Source organism: Trachypithecus francoisi, unplaced genomic scaffold (assembly GCF_009764315.1).
Source record: "Trachypithecus francoisi isolate TF-2019V2 unplaced genomic scaffold, Tfra_2.0 Lachesis_group12, whole genome shotgun sequence".
NCBI lineage: Eukaryota > Metazoa > Chordata > Mammalia > Primates > Cercopithecidae > Trachypithecus > Trachypithecus francoisi.
The window spans coordinates 32,522,148-32,534,909 of NW_022681457.1; the positions used below are offsets into that span (position 1 = coordinate 32,522,148).

The following is a 12,762-nucleotide window of genomic DNA, read 5'->3' on the forward strand; positions in this document are numbered from 1 at the left end:
AAAAGGGAAAAGAAAAGAATAAAGATATACAATATGCTATTATTTAATATATATTAATATATATTTTATTAATTATTACTATTATATTATTATACTATTAATATAAATGCTATTACAGCGTTTACATGTTGTACAGTGTTGTTGTACAGTGTTGTACAGTACTGTACATGTTGTACAGTTTACATGTTGTACAGTGTACAACATGCCATGCAAAACAAATGGAGAGGGGAATATTGCTGGCAATGAGGATGGGAGGAAGCATATGACAAAGGAGCTTTCAAAGGGAATATTCTTGCTGAACCTGATAGAAAAAATAATACTGTCTGTTTGTGACCATTTCTTATGCTCCAATAATGGCCTTAAGCACTTTTATATTAATAAACCACGTATGATCCTCACAACAACTTCATGTGATCAGAGATTGCTAAAGACTGCATATTTGTCTCCCCCATACCTACCCACCAAATTCATATGTTGAAATCCTAATCCCCAGTGTGATGATATTTGGAGATAGAGCTTTGGGAGATAACTGGGTCATGAAGGTGGGACCCACATAATGCGATTAATGTCCTTTTAAGAAGAGACAAGAGAGAGTTTGCTTCCTTTCTCTGTTTTCTCCACCATTTGAGGATACAATAAGAAGACTGACATCTGCAAACCAAAAAGAAGGACTCACCAGACACCAAATCTGCTGGCACCCTGATCCTGAACTTGCCAGCCTCCAGAACTGTGAGAAACAAATTTCTGTTGTTTAAGCCACCTAGTCTGTGATATCTTGTTATAGCTTCCCAAACTGACCAAAACAGTGATACAATACCAATGGGGAGTAGTTCCTAAAGAAGAGACTGAAATCATTGGACCACAAACTCATCATCCCTCTGCCTGGGACACCATCTCCCCGATACCACAAGACTCACTTCTTCATTCATTAGGTTTCCATCTTAATGTCATCTTATCAGAAAAGTCTTCGTTGATCAACCTGTCAAAAGCACAACCTCTCTCCTCTCTCTCTTCTCTTCACTCCCCCATCACTCTACATCTTTACTCTGCTTTAGTTTTCATCATGGCAATTATTAGACATTTTCTATCTCCCCTAACTAGAATAAGGGTCTCATGAGGACAGGAATTTTTGTACTATTCTTTATCTCCAGCACTAAGCACAGATCCTGGCACACACTGGATGCTCAATAAATATGGTTGAATTCATGAGTGAATGAATGAAATGGCTTGCCAAGTTCATACTGTTGGTATATGGCAGAGCTGGTCCTTGGATCAAGATTTGTTTGACCCCATTAACCCAGTTCTTAAATACTTCTCCTTACTGCTTAGAAGTAAGAATAAGTAACACTAGAGACAGATAAGTTGCAACATAGGGGATGTGAGAAGGAGGGTCCTGAAGATGAAACTTCAGTTTCAGTTTGGAACCAATAATGAAACATCTGAAAGTCTTGGAAGAGAAGTCTATATTTTTCCTTTGGCCATGAAGAAAAACCTTACTGAGTGGGGTTAAGAGCCCCTCAAAGTACTAATGGTGAGGGCTTGAGACCAGCTGAGAGGGGAAAGGATATTTATATGGACTCTAATAACACTTCAGATCTTGTTGCATTTCTATTGAAATTCTACAGAATACTGCTATCTCAAAGGGACTAAGTGGAGAATTTAGTAAATATATTCCTTCCTGGCACTTTTCATGCATGACTTGGTATAGTCTGTAAAAGGCTTTAGCTTTAGGTTATGGTCTGTTTTGATCTCCAAGCTCTTTTGCTGATTTTCTGCATGTTGCTGGTTATGCTTATTACAGTTCTTTCTCTTCTTTCAACCCAAATGTGTGTAATTTGTCCTATTGGTAACATTCCCGCATCCCCCATTTTTGGTGGCATGAAGAAGGCTCAGGTTTCTAAATCTATAGTATTTGATATTTTTTATGTCATGGGAAATAACTGAAATTTGCTTCCTTTCAGTGCAATTCTAGGTTCCAATATGATAGATTTGTTTGTTGCTGCTATCTATACTTATTTTTCAACAAAATCTCTAAATAATTTTTCTCTGTATTTAAATTGCAAATTCTTGGTATCTTCTCTGTGGTGCATTAGAGAATATAAAGCAGATTTAAAAAATCTGTTTTGCTTGTGAGCTGGCTGATTTATATTAGCTGTTATTTTCTAGCTGAGTGGTTATGCTGTTTCATAATATTCCAAAACTCATATTCAGACACAAACTGTAGACCAGAATATAAACAAGAGCAAAAAGTAGAAAAATATTTTCTTTCTTCCATTATGTTTGGATATAACATTCTAGTTAGATCTTTCTGAGTAACTCAAAATAGGTCTGGGTAAAGGCAGCTTCATATGTGTTTGTTCCTGACTGGAAAGCAATGAAGCAATAACACTGTTTCTGTCTTTCATTTTGGTGTTAAAGCGTGCAAAGCTATGGGACTTGACTATTTGAAAATCAGCATAAGAGTACTATGTACACTAGCAAGATTTCTCCTGGCCTTTCTCCAAGCTGAGTTTCCAGGAGCAGAGAACAGCCCCAACAAGCCCTCCTAGCAGAAGTAGCAGTTATGGTTGTGTTGCGATAGGCACCTCACAATCATGAAGGGGCATCAAAGTGATGGCCTTTTATGAATTCAGGCAGATCCAAAGACTCTGAAAAACCACCATTTAAAGGATAAATAATAGGCTTCTGGAGACAATTAAAGAGAGGGCTAGGGAAGTTCAGGACCATCAAAATGTATCTATGTAGATCCTATTTTTTTCAGCCTCCCAGGCATTTTAAAAGTTGTATATACTTAAGGTATATAACATGATGTTTTGATATACATTTGCATAGTAAAATTACTACATTCAAGCAAATTAATGTATCTATCATTTCACATAGTTATCTTTGTGTGTGTGTTTGTTAAGAGCACCTAAAATCTGTCTTAGCAAATTTCCAGTATACGATATCATTAACCGTAGTCCTCATGCCTATAATTTAGATCTCTAGACTTATTTATCCTACATAATAACAACTATGTTCCCTTTAACCTACATCTCCCTGTTCTCCATCCCATCTTAGGCTTTTAAATTCATCTGAGATGTGAAAAAAAGCACAATCTATGCTAAGAAACTAGGCTTAGGCTTTGGTTTGTGAATTTGGGGATTTTTTTTTTTTTTTTCTGATGGAAAAGACTATGGGGCATAGGATGTAGTTGTGCTGTTGTTTAGCCATAGATTTATGCAAATTAGAAAAAGATGGTTGTTTCTTTGGGATTCACCTTCCCTCTCCTCTGCTTGGCACCCTGCTGGTATGAATAATGTGCATAACAATTTGCAGCAGCCCCGAGATAGGGTGGGCCATAGTGCACAGCAGGAGTGCAGTAGGTTTTTTAGGAAAGAAAGTGCATAAGAACAGCTGAATGTATGTGGTGGTAAAGATTTCCCCCCTTTTCATGCCCCATTGGCTTAGATTTACCTATTATACCTAGATATATGCTAACTAGCTCTTTAGGGACAGGCAAATTAACCCCTCAAATTTAAATCCAGTACCAGTACCTCAATCGGATTTCCACTTAAGATCCTGCTCTATTGGGAAGCCGAGGGGGGTGGGTTGCAAGGTCAGATCAAGACCATCCTGGCTAATACGGTGAAACCCCATCTCTACTAAAAATACAAAAAATTACCCAGTTGTGGTGGCGGGTGCCTGTAGTCCCAGCTACTAGGGAGGCTGAGGCAGGAGAATGGTGTGAACTCGGGAGGCAGAGCTTGCAGTGAGCTGAGATCGTGCCACTGCACTCCAGCCTGGGCAACAGAGCAGGGCAGAAAAGCAGGAAATTCAAAAAATAAGAGCGCATCTCCCCCTCCAAAGGAACGCAGCTCATCGCCAGCAACGGATCAAAGGTGGATGGAGAATGACTTTGACGAGATGAGAGAAGAAGGCTTCAGTCCATCAAACTTCTCAGAGCTAAAGGAGGAATTACGTACCCAGTGCAAAGAAACTAAAAATCTTGAAAAAAAAGAGTGGAAGAATTGATAACTAGAATAATTAATGCGGAGAAGGCCATAAACAAACTGACAGAGATGAAAACCATGACACAAGAAATATGTGACAAATGCACAAGCTTCAGTAACCGACTCGATCAACTGGAAGAAAGAGTATCAGCGATTGAGGATCAAATGAATGAAATGAAACGAGAAGAGAAATCTAAAGAAAAAAGAAGAAAAAGAAATGAACAAAGCCTGCAAGAAGTATGGGATTATGTAAAAAGACCAAATTTACGTCTGATTGTGGTGCCTGAAAGTGAGGGGGAAAATGGAACCAAGTTGGAAAACACTCTTCAGGATATCATCCAGGAGAACTTCCCCAACCTAGTAGGGCAGGCCAACATTCAAATTCGGGAAATACAGAGAATGCCACAAAGATACTCCTTGAGAAGAGCAACTCCAAGACACATAATTGCCAGATTCACCAAAGTTGAAATGAAGGAAAAAATCTTAAAGGCAGCCAGAGAGAAAGGTCGGGTTACCCACAAAGGGAATTCCATCAGCCTAACAGCAGATGTCTCAGCAGAAACTCTACAAGCCAGAAGAGAGTGGGGGCCAATATTCAATGTTCTTAAAGAAAAGAATTTTCAACCCAGAATTTCATATCCAGCCAAACTAAGTTTCATAAGTGAAGGAGAAATAAAAATAAAATCCTTTACAGATAAGCAAATGCTTAGAGATTTTGTCACCACCAGGTCTGCCTTACAAGAGACCCTGAAGGAAGCCCTAAACATGGAAAGGAACAACCGGTACCAGCCATTGCAAAAACATGCCAAAATGTAAAGACCATCGAGGCTAGGAAGAAACTGCATCAACTAACGAGCAAAATAACCAGTTAATATCATAATGGCAGGATCAAGTTCACACATAACAATATTAACCTTAAATGTAAATGGACTAAATGTCCAATTAAAAGACACAGACTGGCAAACTGGATAAAGAGTCAAGACCCATCAGTCTGCTGTATTCAGAAGACCCATCTCACATGCAGAGACATACATAGGCTCAAAATAAAGGGATGGAGGAAGATCTACCAAGCAAATGGAGAAAAACAAAAGCAGGAGTTGCAATCCTAGTATCTGATAAAACAGACTTTAAACCATCAAAGATCAAAAGAGACATAATGGTAAAGGGATCAATTCAACAGGAAGAGCTAACTATCCTAAATATATAGGCACCCAATACAGGAGCACCCAGATTCATAAAGCAAGTCCTTAGAGACTTACAAAGAGACTTAGACTCCCATACAATAATAATGGGAGACTTCAACACCCCACTGTCAACATTAGACAGATCAAAGAGACAGTTAACAAGGATATCCAGGAATTGAACTCATCTCTGCAGCAAGCAGACCTAATAGACATCTATAGAACTCTCCACCCCAAATCAACAGAATATACATTCTTCTCAGCACCACATCACACTTATTCCAAAATTGACCACATAATTGGAAGTAAAGCACTCCTCAGCCAATGTACAAGAACAGATATTATAACAAACTGTCTCTCAGACCACAGTGCAATCAAATTAGAACTCAGGACTAAGAAACTCAATCAAAACCGCTCAACTACATGGAAACTGAATAACCTGCTCCTGAATGACTACTGGGTAGATAACGAAATGAAAGCAGAAATAAAGATGTTCTTTGAAACCAATGAGAACAAAGATACAACATGCCAGAATCTCTGGGACACATTTAAAAAGTAAATTGACCCAAGGGAAGAAGCCTAAGAACAAGTCCTCACAGACACGTGGGGCCTTCAAGAGAAGTCAGCGATCTGATGGTTCTCCTTAGCTCAAGGTTGTACTGAGATGTCATATCAGCAATTATCTAACCTATTGATCACTGCAAGAAGAAAACTATAGATCATAAGCCATATGAAAATAATTAAACACTATCCTAGTATAGAAACCTAATCTGAACATTAATGTATTGTCCAATTGTCATCACGATTCTTATTTTACTTTTCTTTTGGTCATTTAATTTTCTCTGAATGTGAGCCACATTAATACTTATATGTAATTTTAGGTTGCCTTTGCATTTTATACTAAATTTGTCCAACAGATAAATAAAAATTATATTTATCATTAACATAAGTTAAATAAAATACAAGCCAACAAAAACACAGCACAATTTTTTTTTTTTTTTTTTTTTTTTTACAGAAAAAGATTTCTATGTGTTTTATTGACTGTGTTCTTTGAAGTTTAAGTTTTTATTATTATACTTTAAGTTCTAGGGTACATGTGCATAACGTGCAGGTTTGTTACATATGTATACTTGTGCCATGTTGGTGTGCTGCACCCATCAACTCGTCATTTACATCAGGTATAACTCCCAATGCAATCCCTCCCCCCTCCCCTCCCCATGATAGGCCCCCAAATCTATCTTCTAACCCCTGAAAACTAGTGGAGGATGATTAAAAAAAAAAAGTGGACATCAAAGCAACTCTAATACAAAATACTCTTCCATTAACTTATGCTACAATCTACCGTAAGTATCACCCCTTCCAAATTCTCTCTTGTGTACGTTATCTTGGTAAATGGCACAATCATCCACTCAGCTGCCATGGTTTGTCTAACCTTATCCTAACCAGTTACTTTGTCTTATCAGTTTTAGCATTTAAATATTTATCTCCACAGACACTACGTTTTCTTACTGTAACAGCCTGTTTCTTACTGTAACAGCCTGACCTATCCTTCATGGTACTACGAGATAAATTGGTTTTTATCATGTTTATATTAAAAACCTTTTAATCACTCGTCTTAGGACAAAGTCCAAACTCCTTAGGCTGGCATAAAAAGTGCTTCAAGATATTGCTATGGTTTTTCCTTCTGGTTTTATCTCTAGAATTACCTGCAGGAGCACCCAGTTATATATTCATAGGAATTTTTGTTTGTTTTGTTCCTTAAGTGCCTTAAAAATAATAAGCCCTCTACTTTCTCCATACCTATTGACATGCTGTCCTCTCTGGAACCTGATTCCTGAGTGCAGTTGCTTTTACTCAACTTGCAAAACTCTGCTTCACCTTCTCCAGGCTGGGTTTTCCTGACTCACACACTACCTGGCTGTATTAAGTGACAATCCTTTGGATTTCAAGTATAACCTTCAATTTGACTGTCATAAAAGTCATCCCATTCTGGGTCAGCCAGCAGTGCCTTTGTTGTCCCTGGCCTTAGACCATGAGCTTCCAGCGCAGGGACTAACATTCATTACACGGGCACTCAATTAAGGATCGTTTAATGAAAAAATAAAGACACAATAGTTTCCAAGTTATTTCTATTTGATTTTGGAATGCATTTCCTGAATTCTCGTTTGATATAAACACACCCACTCACCAACTGCAGATGCCACGCTCAGACCTACGGTTAGATATTAATAAAGCAGCTAGAAACTTTTCGATGAATTTTAAAGGCTCAACACTCCTAACACTTCTCTGTTTCTCAGTTCTTGCTACTCTATTCTCTCCCTCACTCACTATAATTGATAAAAGTCTATCTTAAGAGAAAAAAGAAGGAAAATTTCTCCTTTTTTAAAATAGGAGGACATCCAATGATCTTTACTGCTGCCCCAAGGGTATGGAAATGGTCAGTGTCATATAATACACCCATTTGTGGTTTTAGATCAGATACCCTCTAGGGCAGGAACTGTGTTCTTGATACAGTCTGCTTGTTTTAGAGCTTGTAGGCTTTCATAGCATTCTTCTTCTCTAACAACAATCATAAAAATAGCATGGACTTTCTTGTCATCTTAGTCATAAGCTAAGGAAGGAAAGATTACAAAATTATGCCAATTTAAGATCATTGATAGAGATCTTAAAAGGTCCTAACAAATGCTTTATATAATACGGAAAACCCTGTAAGAGAGACATGTGCCACGAGTCTTAGGAAAAGACATTTGAAATTGCACTTAGAAGTAGTAATGCTACACGGAAACAAAATCTTTACTATGAAATCTCACTCAGCTGAAAGGGGAAATCCACAGCAGGGCTGAGTTAATGTTGAAAGGGCTTCCTAGACCAGCTACTTACCTCTTTATAATTATCTAGGAATAAATACTTTGGGACACCTATTATGTAACCTCTCGTGAAAGATACGCAGAGGTGAGGTTGTAAAATATGGAGTTTCAGGGGGAAAAAAAGCTTTGGAGGAAGACAGACCTGCATTTCAAACCCAATTCTATCACTTATGAGCTGTTGCTTTGGGGACATATTCTTTAAAGTCTCTGAGCCTGAGCTTCCTCATGTCAAATGTTGAAGAAAACCCTACCTCACAGGTTCCTTCTAAGGTTTAAACAAGATAAGGTGTTCAAAGTACTCAGCACAGTGCCTGGCACAGGATGAATAGTAAATGGTGACTGCCATCTGTTGACATGTATTTAACACAGCTGGCACCAAGTATGACCAGTGTCAAATGAGAAGCATATACAGAAAAACTGTTCATGTCCTTATTCTCTGTCTTCTTCCTCTACAAATTGTAACCTCCTTAGGAGGTGGCTCACACCTGTAATCCCAGCACTTTGGGAGACTGAGGTGGGTGGATCATTTGAGGTTAGGAGTTTGAGACCAGCCTGGCCAACATGGCGAAACCCTGCCTCTACTAAAAATACAAAAGTTAGCCTGGTGTGGTGGCACATGCTTGTAGTCTCAGTTACTAGGGAGGCTGAGGCAGGAGAATCGCTTGAACCCAGGAGGTGGAGGTTGCAGTGAGCCAAGGTTGTGCCATTGCACTCCAGCCTAGGTGACAGAGCAAGACTCCGTCTCAAAAAAAAAAAAAAAAAAAAAGAGTAGAAGCAGTTCTTACTTCACATTCATATCTTCCTAGCACATAAAATAATACTGCATCTACAGCAGATCCTGTAATACATATTAAATAATATCTGATCTATGTGTTTTCTGTGAGTAGGTGATTGCCTCGTGGAAAGCAGAAATGTCCAGCTAAAAAAAAAGTTTCATTCCTATTGAGTACAAACTAGAGCTAAGCAAGGAATAAATGGAATCTAGTTTACCAGCTTTTCTCAGATCCTCATTCTCCTCGTGCAGTATGCAGTAACTGTGTGGTTTGAGGCTAGAAGCTGGTAATTTACCCATTATGTGCCAGGCACCTTATACTACCAAGCCAATTTTCTAATAATCCATGTGGGGTAGATACTGATATCTCCATGGTACAGATGAGAAGCTGATGCTTAAAGAGTCTGAGACACTTGCCTAAAGTCATGCAGCTAAGTGCCAGTGCTTAGATTTAATTCTACAACAGCCTGCTGCCTCCTCCCACAGGACACTGCCTCTTGTTTCAGCTGTAGGACTGTGGCATGGAGAAAGACAACAGGACAAGGCCAATGTGCTGGGAATGGTAGTAGGGCCTTTCTTCTGCATGTCTTTCCTTGTGATTCCTGAGGAGGCTACATCACCAAGACTTTCCCCAGCATCCACCTTATCCAACCAGGTGACAAGATCACCGACAAACCATTGTTTAAGTTAAATTCTAGCTTTTAAGTTTGTATGTGAGTGTTCATGCAGTAATGTGAAATGCCTTTTACATGAGTAAGAACTCTTCCCTGAATAGTCAGGGAAATACAAATAATATAGTCAGTTAGAAATTATAAATAATACATAAGCCACAATTTTTACTCATGAGTTTTTCTGGGAATTTATAGGATTTTATTACACAAAGTGTTAAATTAAGTCAGGAAAAAATTCCTTTGAAAACTACTGCCAAGATGACATTATCCAAATGTTCCAAAGTCTATTGATGCTAGGAATAAGAGCAACAGAGAAAATTCATTTGTTGGTTGCTTCCTTGATATTTTAATTACATCTTCTATATCCTCCATACCCCATTCAACATTTTCTGAAATCCAACAATATTTATTAAACATAAAATAAAAAATTTAATCTATATGTAACAACCTTATTACAAATAATTATTAAATGTCAAGAACCACATTTTGCTTTTGGTCAGAATGAAAAATAATCTTTTAGAGTGCCTGATAGTTGGAGTGTGGTGGCTCACGCTGGTAATCCCAGCTCTTTGGGAGACCAAGGTGGGTGGATCACCTAAGGTCAGGATTTCGAGACCAGCCTGGCCAACATGGTGAAACCCCATCTCTACTAAAAATACAAAATATTAGCCAGGTGTGGTGGTGGGCACCTGTAATCCCAGCTACTTGGGAGGCTGAGGCAGGAGAATCGCTTGAACCTGGTGGGCGGAGGTTGCAGTGAGCCTAGATCGTGTCATTGCACTCCAGCCTGGGCAACAAGAGCAAAATCTTATCTCAAAAAAAAAAAAAAAGTGCCTGATAAATTTGTTTTCTTATGAAGTTTTATGACAATCATCAGTTTAACTCTGTTAACTACCAAATAGCATTTTGAGCCTGCAAGTCGCCAGAAAACTACATTGAATGCCTAGTTTCCTATATGACCTTGAATCGTTTATTATATTTCAGAACACTCTGGTTGTCTGATGTGAAGCGTATTTGATTTTCTTCTACTCTTGTTGAAGGCAAACTCATTTTTTTCCCCAAAAAGGATGTTACATAATTATTCAACTCATGTAAGAAAATTAGAATATTTTAATGAAGTGCTATTATGGATAACAATTCCTGTGGAATTTGATCAAGCCTCACCTTTAGGCAAAAGTATATTTAGTTTACTGTTTGCTTCTTGAAAGTCCTCCCCCCACTCATCCCACTACTGTCGCCAATAGAGATGTGTGAATCCTTATAACAGTCTTAAGGAGTAGATGTTAATTCCATTGTATAGGAGATAAAACTAACACTCAGGGAGTTTAAGTATTGTGCCTGAAATCACACAACGCTGAATGGCAAAGGTGGAGGGTTAAACCACCTATATCTGACACCACAATCCAATCTTTTCACTTACAGCATGACTTTCTTAGTATTCCCTTAGTTTTCTCTCAAAGGTTTTCTCTTGACATTTCACTGAGTGGTGGGCTGTTTGATGATCCAAATATAACGGAGTTCTAAGGATATCAATCTCTGCTGTCACCAAATGACTCTCGATTGATTATTGATCTCAATTGATTATTGACATCTCAATACTGAGTTCCCCCCAGCACCAGGAGCCAGAGCATAGCATTTCACAAAATAAATGACAAATAGGAGAAATTACAAATAATATATAAGCCACAATTTTTACTCATTCTTTTCTTATTTTCTCAAAATATTTGACAAGTGATGGTCCACACTCTGTGTGTATCAGGCTTTCTGGACATTTATAAGGCAAAGTCAGTTGCTGGTCATGAATAGCAACTCAAACAATCCAAGCTTCATGTGGTTAGTATTCTGCCAGCTTGAGGAAACTTGTCTTTGGCCACAAATAAGAGAAAAGTAGTCCCAAAATTTAAGTGGCTGCCTATGATTACTCATTGCCTCTGAATAGTGGTTACTTCTCATGATATACAACCAAAAAATCATTTACATAAAATCCAGTGTAAGGGCTGATGAAATCAGCATCACTTTGTAAACAAAGTGAACAGACACAGAGCTGAAATTCAGACTCCAGATGCTGCAAAAAATAAAAATAAAGTTTCAGAATGCTTGGCTCAGTCCCCGATGTGAGATTTCACAAAAACAAGTTTTTGTTTCACAGAAACAACCCATAGCATACTTGCTGAAGAAATTTCAGAGAACAGGAAAGGAATTTGGTTTGACATAATTTTAGGTACAGGAGTATGATGTTAAGGTAACAGCATAAGCTCTTGCTTGAAATGATAACATTCCTAAAATTTTAGGAGTTAAAATATCTTTTCTTCAAAATAATGAAGAGAGTAGGATGCATGTTTTTTCTCTTTTTAAAAAATGTCCTTGCTTAATTAAATTACTAGTTGGCTACTGTTAAGAGTTAACTTGTTGGCCGGGCGCAGTGGCTCAAGCCTGTAATCCCAGCACTTTGGGAGGCCGAGACGGGCGGACCACGAGGTCAGGAGATCGAGACCATCCTGGCTAACACGGTGAAACCCCGTCTCTACTAAAAATACAAAAAACTAGCGGGCGAGGTGGCGGCGCCTGTAGTCCCAGCTACTTGGGAGGCTGAGGCAGGAGAATGGCGTGAACCTGGGAGGCGGAGCTTGCAGTGAGCTGAGATCTGGCCACTGCACTCCAGACTGGGTGACAGAGCGAGACTCCGTTTCAAAAAAAAAAAAAAAAGAGTTAACTTGTGTCCCCACAACAGCTTTGAAGTCCTAATCCTAGTATCTATGAATATGGCCTTATTTGGAAATAGTGGTTTTGCAAATGATCAAGTTTAGAGGAGGATATTAGGGTGAGCCTTAATTCAAGACTGGTGTCCATATCAAATTTGGGCGTAGAGACAAATGTATACAAAGAGGAAGATGATGTGAACACACAGGGATAACGCCATCTACAGGCCAAGAAATGCCTAAGAATGCCAGAAAACTACCAGAAGCTAAGAGAAGCATGGAACAGATTATCCCTCCCAGTCCTCAGTAGAAACAAGCCATACTGACTCCTTGATCTCAAACTTCCAGCCTCTGGGGCTGTGAGACAGTAAATTTCCATTCAGCCTCCTAGCTTGTAGTAAATTGTTACAGCAGCACTAGGAAGCTGATACAGTCTTCTTAGGTCAAATTCTTATTTCTATTTTTATTTATTTTGCTTTTTGAAATTCTACTAGTTCTTAAAATCACAGAGTCTGAAAATCCTTAACAGGGGTGGCCACAAGGTCCCATCCAACCCTAAGATTTTATGGTATTTTACACT

At 38.6% G+C, this 12,762-nt stretch overlaps 1 protein-coding gene across 3 annotated transcripts in view; it reads right to left on the reverse strand.

Moving 5' to 3' along the window:
- The window catches only part of PTGER3 (prostaglandin E receptor 3), a 221,093-nt gene that overhangs the window by 47,499 nt on the left and 160,832 nt on the right, over positions 1 to 12,762 (reverse strand). The window lies entirely within an intron of this gene.